The sequence below is a fragment of the Hordeum vulgare genome, chromosome 7H (assembly GCF_904849725.1).
Source record: "Hordeum vulgare subsp. vulgare chromosome 7H, MorexV3_pseudomolecules_assembly, whole genome shotgun sequence".
Lineage (NCBI taxonomy): Eukaryota > Viridiplantae > Streptophyta > Magnoliopsida > Poales > Poaceae > Hordeum > Hordeum vulgare.
Window position 1 is genome coordinate 99,657,903 of NC_058524.1, and position 13,244 is coordinate 99,671,146.

Below are 13,244 nucleotides of genomic sequence, written 5' to 3' on the forward strand. Positions count from 1 at the left end.
ACTACATCAACATCTGGTATGAGGACCCAAACACTCTGCTTGATGATTTGAAACTTCCCCTGGCATCAGCCACATGGTGACCACTTTCATCAATGAAGCCAAGTCGAAAGAACAGCAGGCCAAGCAGGCCAAAGTTGCAAAGCTTAAAAAGGAGAAATTCCTCAAGCAGAATCTCCTCAAATTGACTCCTGATGCACTGGTATCAACACAGGCAGAGCTGAATAAATTGACTCACAAGTATTCAAAGTTGTTAGATCGTAAGAGTCTCAAGAGCAATTTCATCAAGCTGGCCACTAGTGCTGTTGATGACTACAACAAGAAGGTTGCACCCCCAGCACCAACTTCTCAGCCCTTGATTGAGGAGCCAGCAGATGAATCTCCTCATGATGAGGAAACTCCTCAAGCTGAGGAAGTACACCAAGAATGCCGTGAGGATGAACCGGCTATTGAAGAAATCATCATGGAAACTCCAGCTGATGAATTTGTTGCAGCTGATGAGACTGCCCCTGACCCAGCTGCTTCGCCAAGGCAAGCTGATGACTCTGTTCCAGCTGGTTCCTCAATACCAGCTGAAGAATCTGTCAAGAGAACCCCTTCACCAACATCTTCAACGGTGAAGAAGATGACTCCGTCTGCATCAGACGTGAAGAAAACCAGGGCTGCTGAGAAGGAAGCCAAAAAGAGAAAGGCCTCCTCGGCAGAAGAAGAAACAGAGGCCAAACGCCTCAAAGCACTTGAAGAAACTGCTCCTCTGGACCCTGTGCCCCTGAATGTCGCTCCTTCTTATGAAATGGTCATCATTGATGATCCAGCGAAAAAGGCAAATGAGGAAATGAAGGATGCCGCCTCTAAGGAACACACTAACGAGGAAATTCATATAGACGACAGTCCTTAGCCTTTTATTCCTCAGAAAGACACTGCTCAAGAATCAGCTGCACCAGCTGATGAAACTGCATCTGCCACCAAGCCAGCTGAGGAAGAACAAACTGAAAATCCTCAAACTGATGACATTGAACGCTCTGAGCAAAATCCTCAAGATGAGGAGCAGGCTGACCCAACTCCTCCAACTGAGCAAGAAGAAGCTATTCCTCAGCCTGATGCACAGCCAGAGAAAGCCCCTCTGCCTGAAGCACAGCCAGCTCCATCCCCTCAGCCTGAAGTACCAGCCGCTGAAATTCCTCACCCTGAGGAAAATGCTGAGGAGAATGCACCTGACCAAGACAATGCATTCGTCGTGCTCAACCCAGAGACTGCCATTGTTGTCTCCCCTCCTGTTCCTCAGCAAAATCTTAAGCTAGTTCAGCGTCAGCCATTCTCCAAGCGTCCTAAGTTTCAAAAAGAAATTTTTTTTGAAGAACGCATGTACTTCATTGGAGAGAACCCCTATGACAAGCCTCAAATGAGGCATCTGAAGTTTTCGACTAGGACTCAGATGAATTACTATGCCTCTGTGCTATGTGGATGAAACAAGATATTCCAGCACAGGCATATTCCTCATGTTGAACTTGAAGCAATACCATGCCTGGAGCCAGTCCTCAGTGTACTCCAAGATGTTGGTTTACTACCTATGTGCTCCGACATCTCTGACTGGAACATCGAGCTAATTCTTCAGTTCTATGCCACTCTTCACATATCCGGCAATCCTGAAGACATTAACACTTGGGTGTTTGACTGGATGTCACAAAACACTCACTACAAGGCTCCTGCTACTGAACTCCTCCGAGAACTGCCTGTACCAATTCCCTCAGACGAGGCTGTGAAGCTTTATGGTGAGCGTGAGCTGCCAAATGGGATGATGGAAGTCCTCATGAAGCCTTTGGATGAAGGAAAACCTCCGAGAACAACCTTCCTCATCCACGAGCTCAAGTACACACCCAGATTTGTTTACAGAATCCTCTGCAGTGTGCTCGCGCCGATCAAAGGCCATGATGATGAAGAAGATGTTGTAGGCCTCATGAAGAATATCCTCTTCAACATCATTCATGGTATTCCTATCAACATCCATGATTTCTTCTTGAGGACTTTGGCCGACAATGCTATGTGTCCTTTTGATCACAAGATATATGCTCCATGGATCATGAGATTCATCAGGACAAGGACAGGCATCAACTTCCACGCTGATTTCCAAAACCATGTTGGTTATATGCCTCCCATCCGGGTCAACAAGAAGACTTTTGAGTCCATTGAAGGAAAAGGCAAATCTGTGATTGAAGAAGGCAGTAGGCCCCTTGATGGCCAGTTCAGAGAGCCAGAAGCTTATTCTTCATGGGATGATACTGAGACTCGTCCGGCAAGCCCCGTTCCTCCTCGCGTGATGAATACAAGAGAGCTCCTCCTCAGTCTTCACCAGAAGGTGGATCGCAATCACAAATGGGTCAAACGCCAGTTTGGCGCCATTGTGAAAACCCTCACTGACACACAAAACTCTGTGAAGCTCAACCATCATTATCTCCATGAGGTTTTTTATCGCACCTGGGCTACACTTGCACATTTGAAGACTCAGACTGAGCTTGAAGAAATGGACTTTGAGCGAGACTTTGAATGGCCATGGCCTCCCAAGAAGAAGTTCAGGCCTATTCCAGTGCCAGACCTTGAAGACAGCTCCTTTTCTTAATTCTGCACTACTGAAACTGATGAAGAACAGCTCGACACTGCTACCGGTCCAAGGAAGAAGACTACTCCCAAGAAGCATCACGACTCTTCCTCAACTGCCACGAAGTGAAGTCTTCACGGGCGTTAGTCCTCTGTTTGTCCCTTTTTTTCACTTGATGACAAAGGGGGAGAAACTTGAGAGTTAGTCTTCAAGCAGGATATTTTTGGGGCTTATGAACTATATTTAAGTTACAAACTCTTGGCTCTTCTGAAGTTTTTATGTAATGAGTTGTAACTTAAGCCCGATGGTACTCTGACGCTTTTGAACGTTTTTCTTCGCATGCTTATTCCTCAAGTTTTAATGCACGCATGCTGGAATTCGTCAGATACCATTTTTCATCATGCATTTTCATTTTCTTCATATGATATGTTTCATGTATGCATGATTTACAAGACTCAGGGGGAGATCTCCATGATATAATTCATCAATGTGCATTTGCTGTGAAAAGCAAAATCCTCAAGTTAGTCATCAGTGAGGAATTTCCTCAAAAGGAATTTCCTCAGTGATGAAATTCTAAAAATCTCCTATTCACCCCCCTCTAGTTGATATAACGCACTTTCAGATGCAACTCTAGATGTGAAGATCCATCTCCTGTAACAGGATTAGCCACCAGTTTCTCAAGCATACCCGAAGGAATTTCATAAAAGATATTTTCGGTAGGTACCTCAGGTTGAGGAGCAACCCCTCGTGCTTCCGTTCGTGGTGAAGATACCCCGAACAAATTCCTCAAAGGAACAGTTTCCATAGTGACAAGTGACAATAAATTTCAGCACGGTATATAAATGTTTCCTTACCAAATTCCACTTACCAAAGGCGCTTCACTCCCCGGCAACGGCGCCAGAAAAGAGTCTTGATGACCCACAAGTATAGGGGATCAATCGTAGTCCTTTCGATAAGTAAGAGTGTCGAACCCAACGAGGAGCAGAAGGCTCTGATAAACGGTTTCAGCAAGGTAATAACTACAAGCACTGAAAGTAGCGGTAACAAGTGATGGTGTAGTGAGGTGAAACGTAGCAGGTGAAAAGTAACAAGAAACAAGTAGTAGCAACGATGCAGCAAAGTGTCCAATCCCTTTTGTAGCAAGGGACAAGCCTGAACAAAGTCTTATAGGAGGAAAAACGCTCCCGAGGACACACGGGAATTTCTGTCATGCTAGTTTCATTATGTTCATATGATTCGCGTTCGTTACTTTGATAGTTTGATATGTGGGTGGACCGGCGCTTGGGTACTGCCCTTACTTGGACAAGCATCCCACTTATGATTAACCCCTCTCGCAAGCCTCCGCAACTACGAAAGAAGAATTAAGATAACGTCTAACCATAGCATTAAACTAGTGGATCCAAATCAGCCCCTTACGAAGCAACGCATAGACTGGGGTTTAAGCTTCTGTCACTCTAGCAACCCATCATCTACTTACTACTCCCCAATGCCTTCCTCTAGGCCCAAATATGGTGAAGTGTTATGTAGTCGACGTTCACATAACACCACTAGAGAAAAAAGAACATACAACATATCAAATACCGAACGAATACCAAATTCACATGACTATTATTAGCATGACTTATCCCATATCCTCAGGAAAAAAGTAACTACTCACAAAGCATAATCATAATCATGATCAGAGGTGTAATGAGTAGCATCAAGGATCTGAACGTAAACTCTTCCACCAAGTAATCCAACAAGCATCAACTACAAAGAGTAACAACACTACTAGCAACCTTACAAGTACCAGTCGGGGTCGCGAGACGGAGATTGGTTACAAGAGATGAACTACGGTTTGGAGAGGAGATGGTGCTGATGAAGATGTTGATGGATATGACTCCCCTCCGACAAGAGGAGTGTTGGTGATGACGATGGCGACGATTTCCCCCTCCGTGAGGGAAGTTTCCCCGGCAGGATCGTCCTGCCGGAGCTCTAGATTGGTTCTGCTCAAGTTCCGCCTCGTGGCGGCGGAGAATCCACGAAAAAGATTCACACTAATTTTTTTTTCCGGACGAAACCCTTCATATAGCAAAAGAGGGGGGCAGTGGGCCACCAGGGTGCCCACAAGCCCTGTTGCCGCGGCCAGGGGGGTAGGCCGCGGCCACCAGGCTTATGGGCCCCTAGCAGCTCCCCTCTGGCACTTCTTTCGCCCAATTTTTTTTATGTATTCCCAAAAAATTCCACATTGATTTTCAGGGCATTTGGAGTTGCGCAGAGAAGAGGACTCAGACTTGCTCCTTTTCCAGTCCAGAATTCCAACTGCCGGTATTCTCCCTCTTCAAATAAACCTTGCAAAATAAGAGAGAAAAGGCATAAGTATGGCACTACAAAGTATAATAACAGTCCAAAAGCGGTAAATATCAACATGAAACCATGATGCAAAATGGACGTATCAGTGATGACCATCTACGAGCGGAGATTTGAATCTATGTACCCTTGTAGATCACACAGCAGGAAGCGTTCAGAAACATGGTTGATGTAGTGGAACGTCTTCATGTCCCTCAAACCGTCCGACGAACCGTCCCGTGATCCGTACCACGATCCGTTCCGATCTAGTGCCGAACGGACAGCACCTCCGTGTTCAGCACACGTACAGCTCGACGATGATCTCGGCCTTCTTGATCTAGCAAGCAATACGGAGAAGTAGATGAGTTCTCCGGCAGTGTGACGGTGCTCCGGTGGTGGTGATGATCTACTCCTGAAGGGCTCCGCCCGAGCTCCGTAGAAATCCGATCTAGAGGTGAAACGGTGTGGTTTAGGCTAGAGTTGCACCTGGCAAAGTTGTGTCTCAAAAAGCCCTAAATCTCCACTATATATAGGAGGGAGGGGGAGGGGGATAGCCTTGAGGCACAAGGCCTCAAGGGTGGGCCAGCGCTAGGAAGAGGAGGACTCCTCCTCCAATTTGGTTTGGGAAGGAGGATTCCTCCTCTTCCTTCCCACCTCCCTCTTTCCTTTTTCTTTTTCTTTTCTTTTCGTATTTTCTTTATGTGGCGCCATGGACTCTTTCGGCCGACTCCACCATACCACTAAGGACTTGTGGCGCCACCCTAGGGCCTTGGGCTCACTCCTGGGTGGGTGGGCCCCTCCCGGTGAACACCCGGAACCCATTCGTCACTCCCGGTACACTGCCGAAATTGCCCGAAACTTTCCGGTAATCAAATGAAACCATCCTTTATATCAATCTTCATTTACGGACCATTTGGGAAACCCTCGTGATGTTCGTGATCTCATCCGGGACTCCGAACAACATTCGGTAACCACACATATAACTCAACTATACTAAAACATCATTGAACCTTAAGTGTGCAGACCCTGCGGGTTCAAGAACTATGCAGACATGACCCGAGACACCCCTCGGTCAATATCCAATAGCGGGACCTGGATGCCCATATTGGATCCTACATATTCTCCGAAGATCTTATCGGTTGAACCTCAGTGTCAAGGATTCATATAATCCCGTATGTCATTCCCTTTGTCCTTCGGTATGTTACTTGCCGGAGATTATATCGTCGGTATCCGCATACTTATTTCAATCTCGTTATCGGCAAGTCTCTTTACTCGTTCCGTAATACAATATCCTGAGACTTACACTTAGTCACATTGCTTGCAAGGCTTGTGTGTGATGTTGTATTACCAAGTGGGCCCCGAGATACCTCTCTGTCACACGGAGTGACAAATCCCAGTCATTATCCATACTAACTCAACGGACACCTTCGGAGATACCTGTAGAGCACCTTTATAGTCACCCAGTTACGTTGCGACGTTTTATGCACACAAGGTATTCCTCCGGTGCTAGTGAGTTATATGATCTCATGGTGATAGGAACAAATACTTGACACATAGAAAACAATAGCAATAAAACGACACGATCAATATGCTACGTTCATAGTTTGGGCCTAGTCCATCACATGATTCTCCTAATGATGTGATCCAGTTATCAAGAGACAACACTTGCATATAGTTAGAAAACCTTGACCATCATTGATCAATTGGCTAGCCAACTAGAGGCTTGCTAGGGACATTGTTTTGTCTATGTATCCACACATGTATCTATGTTTTCAATCAATACAATTATAGCATGGATAATAAACGATTATCTTTAAACATGAAATATAATAATAACTATTTATCATTGCCTCTAGGGCATATTTCCAACACAACACTACTATTCCTTTGAAAGATCCACACTCTTACTCCATTGCTATATTGGTACTACATAGAGATTATCATTCATGCATAACTATGTGGGGACCCTTACACTAAAGAACTTGGTTTGCATATTCAAATGATGAGCCTCCTCAAATGAGCTCTAGGTATTTATGAGCAAACAAGTTGGATGCACCCCCACTAGTTCCATTGGAGAGCTTACCCTAGCTCATATGTGCATCCATTACATGGCAATCCCTACTCCTCACATCATATCTATCATTTGGCTTTCTCTCGCCTATGGTTGTCCTCATCGATGTGAGCCTTTCACACCTTTTTGTCTTCCTTCCCCACCATTATTCTATTTTCCATCCTAAGTGCCAACATATCTTGCTTACGCTCATCCACTCCATGAGTGCTCAAAGTCGAAAGGGAGAGGATCATTTTGACTTGTGCCTGACTAGCGGTTTGGGGATGAGTCAAAATAAGATTTCGAAGGAGACCAAGTGTTAAATTTTAGTAGGTTGAGTTCTCAATTAAAAATATATTTTATGATCTCAACCCATCTCCCACTTCTTGCACGCAAACACCATTTGGAGACATTCGAGTCACGGACAGCGAGAGCTCTTGCACCTTTATGTTCTTACTTTGCTAATGTCAATACTACTTATAAACTCTTGCTTGTTATTGTCTTGACTTGAATACCATATCTCACTTGCTTTACTTTGAAGTTCTTATATGTGTGTTAGCATGCCAACACAGAAATTATTGTCTTATCATTTATCTACTCGAGGACGAGCAGAAATTAAGCTTGGGGATGTTGATACGTCCCAAACGTATCTATAAATTCTTCTTGTTCCATGATCTTTTGGGTGACATTATTATATGTTTTGCTACACTTTTATATCATTTTACACATATTTGGACTAACCTACTAACTCAGTGCATCCAGTGCCAGTTTCTATCTCCTAATGTCTATTTTGCAGGGGCTTTTACCCAATTTTGCGAAGCCCGAAAAATCCCGAGAAAAATATATAAAAATCAGCGCACTAGAAGCTTCACGATTCACCAAAGATGGGCCAGAGGAGGGCCAGGGGTCGCCGAGGCGACCTGTGGGCGCGGCCTACCCCCTGGTCACGCCAAGAGGCCGCCTGGGTGCGTCCCACACCCTCTGGTGCCCTTCTTTCGTCTATATTTACCCCTTGACGAGGAAAACCCTAGAGGGGATCCAGAATCGCGAATTTCTCCATCGTTCCGCCGCCGCAGCGCTTCCGACATCGGGAGCGTCAGGAGACCTCTTCCCGTCACCCTGCCGGAGGGAGGATTGACCTCCGGGAGCTTCTCCACCGTCATGGACGCTTCCCGGACCTGCCGTGAGTAGTCCTCCTTGGACCATGGGTCCATGACCAGTAGCTATGTGATGTCTTCTCTCCAATCTTGTGCTTCAATGGTTAGTCCTTGTGAGCTGCCCTACATGATCAAGGCGTCTATGTAATTCTCTTGTTATTGCTATGCTTGGTTTGTTGGGATCCGATGGATTATGAGATTATGTTCAGATTGTTATGAGTTATATATTTGATTAACCTTTTATATTATGTTCCTTAGTGATTCATGCATGTTCTCCGTTTCTATTTATTGCTTTGGCCGAGTAGTAGATTGTAACTCCAAGAGGGAGCGTTATGCATGATTGTGGGTTCATGACCCTCGATTTCTAGCTTGAGTGACAGAATCATGAGACTAGGGGATGTGTTGTTGCCACCAGGGAGAAAACAACGGTGCTTGTGACCATGGTTGCAAGGATTGTTTACCTTACGCATAGTTCGTTAATGCAGTTGTTCGTTGCTTTGAGTTTACACTTTGGGTGGGGCTCGCAACTTAATACCAGCGAGATGTTATGGATAGATATCTCAAGGTGGATGATTAGTAAGTAGATGTTGATGAATAAACGGTCTACTTGTCTTGGCGTACTGCCCATTACTATTGAACCTCTAACTATTAGGTAGCATAATTAGCATTGCGGTGCGTTCATAATTCTGTCAATTGCCCAACTATAATTTGTTTACCCAAGCATACTTGTTTATCGTCTTTTGGGAGAGAGACATCACTAGTGAACATCATGTGACTCCGGTCCATATCACCATCATTGTTTACACCTCCAACATTTACTGCTTTCATTTACTTTTCCGTTGCAATCACTATTACTTTTCCTGCTTGTGTTTTGATCCTTTGCAAACTACAAGGCCGGAGAGATTGACAACCTCTCTGTACTCGTTGGGAGCAAAGTTATTTGTTGTGTGTGCAGGTCCATGTCTTTTGCTAGCGCCAGGGTGGGAGACACCTACTTGTTGATCCTAGGAGTCCTCCTGGTTCGATAAACCTTACAGTCTTCGTGTGAGGGAAAACTTGTTGCTGACTATATCTCAACCTTTCACTTGGGGTAACCAACGAGGAGCGAGAAGTATATACTTCATCTCTTCATCAGGTGGCAGTTCCAGTGATTGCTCATGATCTAAAATAGCTTCCAGGTTGAGATAAATATCCTGGTCATAAGGTTTCCAATGGTTTACTCTGAGAGTCTACTCAGTGGGAATAATTTGTGCCATCGCCTGTTATGGAGGCCCATTAGGCCCATCAACTTCAATTACTTGTATAACTGTTGCTTGTATAACTTGTGGCCCATTCAATTCATTTAAATCGGAGAGGTTTGGTGGATTGTTTTGTGGCCACATTAGCGGACTCAGCAGAAGGAGCAGTGTTATGAGAAAGAGCCAAGGATAGAGTAATGTTACTATAAGCATCCTTAGCACGGAGCTGATCTTCTGGCAGTGGGGCCATCAGCTCATCCATATCAAGAAACTCTCGAGGCTGAAGTTCCATATCATGGGGTGAGGCGTGTGGCATGGCCCAATGTCCTCATCCTGGCATATCTTCATGCTCCTCATCCAGGTCCATATTCTATTGTAGAGGGATGGCAAGCTGAAGGTTTAAAGCATTGTGCTCCAAATTCAAGTGTGGAATATTATGAATATCATCATGCTCATGATGTTGCGATGGCCCTATGAAGTGATTATCTTGATTTGGGTGGAAGTGTTCCTGCACTAGCCTAGGATGAGGGTTGCCAAAGGGATCAATATGATCTTCATGAGGAGGTTTTGTACACAATACTTTTTGTTGCAGAATCACTATAGGAACAGTTAAAGAGTCTGTCTGAAAGTCAGTCCCCTCACCAATAACTACACTAGCAGGAATCTCTAAAAGAGGCTCAACTCTGACTTTAACTAACTGTTCTACTTTAATGCTCTTGATTCTGTCCCATTGAATTAGGGATCCAAAACTTCTCGCAGCATTACTGAGCTCAGACATGCATCTCCTATCTAGGGGAAAGCCACATAGAAGCAACCAAACTTATCTGTTCAGACAAATATCCTCCAGTTTAAACCCTCATTATGCTTTTGGAAAATCAGGTGGACGTCAGTGAAAGGGTGGGGACCTTGCTGAATCAACTCATCTCTATCAAATATATTGTTGAACTTGACAAATCCTTGACCGAACAAGCATGGGATAATCTCTAAAAAGCCCTTGTGCTTGATCTCAGTCAGAAACTCCAAGATTACCTCGTGAATGTTGGCGAAGGGAACCGGGAGGTTGGGCATTGGGACAATGGTGACAATCGTCCATTGCTCATGGACTAGCATGATTGCCCCTGCGGCGACCCGAACCCTAGCGGGACGCCCTTCCACCTCAATGGCCTGATGACCGGCTGGGATAAATGGCATCGGATCGAACAGGAAAGTTGCCATGAATGTCGATGAGGCGATGGTCTCCGCCGTAGTGGCGGGGAGTTGATGCAAGGTGGGAGGAGGGAATGTGTCAGGTGTGGTAGAGGAGAGCAGAGAGGCAGCGTGAAGGCGTCTACCTACTGAATTAGGGGGGAAACAAACCAACGGGTTTCCAAAAGGAAAGAGCCCGAGACAGGAGGCTGATTGACCGTCAACGCGGGAACAATGGAGATTTTCCTAGTCATCACCTGGTTGGGCTGGACCTTCTTGGGCCTATACAAGGTGGTCTCTTGGGCTGGCAATTGAGTGGCAGGGAGAGAGTAGCAGTCCTTAGCAATGTGTCCCCATCGTTTGCACTTGTGACATTTGATAAGAATAGAGAAATTGAGCCTAAGATGGCCAGATAGTAAGCACCGAACACAAATCGGTTCCTGTGAGGTTCTTGGCCCGGAGCTGGCAATTTGAATGCGCTGATTTCCCTCCCAATTATTGCTCCTAGAATGACCATGACGATTAACACGGTGAGTCGGTGAGACATCAATGAGAGAGGAGTTAATACAATAATTTGAATGATGAAGTGCCTTTCCCGAATCATGGTAGATAGCCGGAGATCTAACAACTTGAGCATATTATTTCCTCGGATGATCCTGAAAGATATGAGTCCATTCATCGGCTTTCTCTTGAATATAGAGATCAAGTTCTGCATTGGAGTTTGGGCCACCATACCCATAGAGTAGAAAGTTGATATTGAAATCCAGGGTAGAGATATTACCTTCCTTGATAATGGAATAACCAACTTCTTTAGAAGATGTGGAAAACTTGAAAGGCCAATTCTACAATTGCTTCACTTTGAATAGGGGATGCATCCCACCAAACAAAAGGGGAGAATGGTAGCAACCGATGCCTCTTTGAGTCTAATCTTGGATCTTGTGAATTATGCTATGAGGAAGAACTCTTCATCTCCATTCGGCGAGTTGGTGCGTACACCCCATTTGTCCCAGATCTTCTCCTCGAACGCGTGACCTCTCTTGAAGTTGAGAGATGAGAGTGACATGATGGAGGTTGACTCGAAAACCGACAAATTTTGGTGGCCGCCGCGGCCAGAGTGTCCGTCGGTGCAGCTAGGGTGGAGAGACTACTAAATCAATATACTATAATTTTTTCAATCTACTATATTCTATTAACATTCTCTGATTAACAATATATTAGTAAGAAGTATATTTTCAACAGATAATTTCTGAGTGGTTATATTTTCGGCGGTCATATTTATAATGACTATATGGGCAAGGGCCTCTTTTGATGTTGTCAGAATCAGCCCTGCCAATTATGGGCGCACCAAAATTTTGATGAAGCAATCAGTCGCCCGCTTCTCGCCAAATAATTGTTGTAGAAATGAACTAAGAAATGAAGCAAGCTTGGGCATTTCAAAGAATCGGTAACCATCCAAATGTGTAGCTACCATTTAGTCAATGCCAATTTTTTGGCATGGCGGCTCGAGGATCCAACCAAACAACCGCTATCTTATCTTGCATGATGCAAGTCGTAGAAGAGAAATTGTCCCGAAACTTTTGGGTTACCTCCTTTGCAGAAGATAACCATGACAATTTGAATGCTAACATGTGGGAAATTTTCATTAGTAAGTTAGGAAAAACATCATCAGTCAAACTTAACTATGTCAATTTTTATACACATATTTTTTAAAGAAATGCATAAAAGGGAAAGCTCATGTAACTATAGTTAGCAAGTGTGGCCTACATGCTCGATCTGAATGACCTGATAAGAAAGAAAAGGAATGAGGAAATGAGCCCACTGGCAGAACTAGGATGTTGTGACTGACATCACATCTCACCATATATGTCAGACGCACAAGGCTATGTGACTTAAGTTAGAGAATCTAGATGGATTTTCGTGTATGAAATGGGGTTTCTGCTCCCGAGTTCAAATGAACCCGGACAAAATATATAAAAACACTAAAATAGGGGGAAAATCTCATTTTTTTTGTTTTGCAAGCAAGATGCTTGTGTGCATGATGTTCGTTTAAAATTTAGTGAAGGTGGGGCCTCGCCCCTTTGCCGTCTGCCGGGGCCTTCTGTGACGTCCGCTGGCAGACGACGAAGGCTTGGAGGATAGAAAATATTGCCTTTGCCATCAGCCAAGCTTTTGTTATCTGTTGTGCTTCCAGCTGACGGCAAAGAGGCTCTTTGCCATCAGCCAGCAGACGACAAAGACAAGGCAGATGGCAAATTCTGTGATTCCAGTAGTGTCGCTTAGTGCCCGCATCTTGAAGGCAACCTACTTCCCATGTAGAAAAATACTGGAAGCGGAGCTCGGCAATCACCCCTTGCAAATCTGGCGCGTAGTGCTTGATGGAAGGGATATCTTGAAGCAAGGTTTGATACGAAGGATTGGTAATGGAGCCTCCACGAATACATGGGAGACTAACTAGATACCAAGAGTGGGACCAATGAGACCTATTGCATCGCTGGTTGAACTCCCCTCCCCCAAGTTGGTTTCACAACTTATTGACGCAACAACGGCATCGTGGCGTTACGATATGATTCGGTCAACAATTTTAAAAAGTGACGCGGAAGCCATTCTTGCTATACCTTCGTGCACCAGAAATGTCGACGATTTCTGGTCCTAGAGCTATGAAAGGAAAGACAATTGCAGTGCTAGATCGGCTT